This window comes from Orycteropus afer, unplaced genomic scaffold (assembly GCF_000298275.1).
Source record: "Orycteropus afer afer isolate SDZICR_OR568_19922 unplaced genomic scaffold, OryAfe1.0 scaffold00539, whole genome shotgun sequence".
Taxonomy (NCBI): Eukaryota; Metazoa; Chordata; class Mammalia; order Tubulidentata; family Orycteropodidae; genus Orycteropus; species Orycteropus afer.
The window spans coordinates 245,608-248,568 of record NW_006922126.1 but is presented as its reverse complement, the minus strand read 5'-3'; positions in this window follow the sequence as shown (position 1 = coordinate 248,568).

The following is a 2,961-nucleotide window of genomic DNA, read 5'->3' as shown; positions in this document are numbered from 1 at the left end:
CTGCCCCACAGGCTTTCCAAGGCTGTCAATGTTTACTCAAGCCCACGGCCTCATCTTCTCTCCAGGAGTGCTTGGTGGGTTCAAACTGCTGGCCTTTTGGTTAGCAGCTGGATGCTTTAACCACTGCCTCACCAGCACCTTAAGACTGGCTAAAAACAAAACAAAACAAAACAACTCACTCACTGCCCTGGAGTCAATCCTGACTCATAGCAACATCTCCCTGGCTTTCCAAGGCAGTATCTCTACAGAAGTAGATTACCCAGTCTTCCTTCTGAGGAGTGGCTGGTGGGTTTGAACTACCAGCCTCCTAGAAGGGCCATATTAAGTAATTCACTGCACTGCAAACACCATACAGCTAGATTATTGAATGCTTTCTTCTGAACCTAAATGAATCTGGTCTATTAATTGCCACTAAGTATGCTTGGGTTTCCTTCCACCAGGTTACCTTGTGTGTTTCAGTCACTATGCCTTTCATTTGCATTGTTTTTGCCTTCTATTCTCTTGATTATTCATTTGATCCAGTTTTTCTTATCTAACTTGAAAGTCAAACACTCTGTTTATTATTTTATTGTGTCAATGCCCTCCAGCCACACACTTCACCTGTAGTTGAGCTGTTATTGCAGTGAGAGACCACACCTACCAGGGAGAGCCCTGGGCACCTCAGCCAAAGGGGATTTCCAGTTCCTGTGGAGTCGAGTCTGCCTTACAGGCCACTGCGTGTCAGAGCAGAACTGTGCTGCACAGGGTTTTAGTGGTTGTGTTTCTGGAAATAGATCGCCAGGCTTTGTTCTGAGGTACCCCTGGGGGGACTTGAATCTACTACCTTTTGGTTAGCAGCCAAGTGAGTTAATCTTCTGCACCAAGGGGACTCAAGAGGGGCTGTATTACAGGACATGGCTAGTGTTAGGTGGTTCGGAGGGAGGGTTCAAGGAAGGGGGGCTTTGCTGTAGCCTGAGCGCCGTTAGGAAGTGGGGTAATTCTGACTGGTATCTTCTTGTTGTTGTTGTTGTTATTTGCCATCGAGTCAGCCCCGACTCATAGCGACTGGTATCTTAGTCAATTTTATCTAAAACAGGGACGTCTCTAGTGCGTCTAAAGCGATAACTGATGAAGAAGCAGTCGGCATTTACCCCACAGCCCGGACAGAGGGGTGTCTGGCCATGTTTGTGGCTTGGACACTGTTTCCTTTTCGTCTGTCCAGACGTGACTTCAGTCTTTGTGATCTAGGGCTGCTATAACAGAAATATCACAAAAGAAGCCATTGTTTTAAGACTCTGCAGAAGGGAATGTCTGATTTAGCCACAAGAGGGCGCTCTCAGATAATTTAGGTCCGTGGCTGACCAGGCAGGAATTGGGGGTAAAGCATTGTTAATCAGCTGTGTAAACATCACGTTGTTGTCGCCCCGACTCATAGCAACCCCTTGGGTCGCCGAGGCAGTATCACTACAGAAGTAGGATTGCCCAACCTTCCTTCTGAGGAGTGGCTGGTGGGTTTGAACTGCCAGCCTTCTGGTTAGCAGTCAAGTGCCTTAGGCACTATGCTACCAGAGCTCCTGTAAGCATCACGGGTTCCTTTTTTTGTTAAGGAGTGTCTCCAGTCCTGAATAAGAGTGTCTAGCTTAGCTTTCCAGAAATAAAAATTCAGGTCAGAGATGGTCCGGAAAATCCCCCAGACAGAGGCCTCAGAGCCATGGTCCACCCTGCCCTGGCAATCTGTGGAAATATTAAGCGCTCTTGTGCTTGACCGGCCAGGAAACACACATTCTGACTTAGATCCGTGCTTCTCAGCAGGGAGGCATGCCCCCAGGGGACGTGTGGCAAAGTCTGGGTCCAGCTGTGGTTTTTCACAGTTGGGTGCTCCTGGTGGGCGGAGACCAGGGATACCACTCAACATCCCATGATGCACAGGACAGCCCGTTCTCATCTCTGCTGCCAAGAATTACTGGCCCCAAAGGCTCTGGTGGTGTCGTGGTCAAGGCATTCGGCTGCTAACCAAAAGGCTAGTGGTTCAAACCCACTGGTCACTCCACAGGCTGCTTTCATAAAGACTGGCAGCCTTGGAAACCCAATGAGGGTTGCTGGGTGTCAGAACTGACCCGATGGCAGTGGGTTTGGTTTGGGTTTTAAAAGGTGCACAGTGTGAGTCTTTGAATACCTGGTTTAGAGGCACAGAGCAATTCTCTCTGTGGGGTGGACAGGCCGCCCCCGGCAGTGGTTAGCATGGACGGCTGGGCTGGAAGCTTCTAGATGTCCTCACCGTCCACTGGGCACCTCTCTCCTCAGTGTGTGTGTGTGTGTGTGTTGGGGGGTGGCTATCTGATGGATGTGCTCACTCCCCTCCACGGTGAAGTCCAAGGGCTGGGCAAGGCTTCTAAGCACTTCAGGTGTCTCTGAGAGGAGAGGCTGCTACCGATGTCATCACAGGTCTGTGGGTCCTCAGGCCTCAACGTGTGGTCAGGACAGGCCTTCAGGCCAGGGGTCTCTGGTCCCTGCCAGGGGGACTGGGCTGACATTCAAACGCCATAGTGGCCAGGCTTCAGCCGCTGTTGAATACTGATGACAGGAGTCCTTTGGTCAGGATGCCATGGAGGGTACCATGGTAGCCCACAGCCAGTGGTGCCAATGGTGAATGAGACACTGGGGTGAGTGACTGGCAGAGATAGCGGTCTGGTGAGCAGAGGGGTCCCAGGGATCTAACCAGGACATATGCAAAGGCACTGGGGTCAGCACCCCTCCGGGAAGGAGGCAGGCAGGGGCAGCGTCAGGACACAGGGTTGCTGGGTGCCTCTGAGTCGATTCTGACTTGTAGCAACCCCAGGTACCCAAGCAGAACTGCCCCACGGGGTTTCCCAGGCTGTAATCGTTATAGGAACACATCAGCAGGGTTTTCTGCAGAGCGGCTGATGTGTTTGAACGGCCAACATTGTGATCAGCAGCTGAGCCCTCAACTGTTGTGCCACT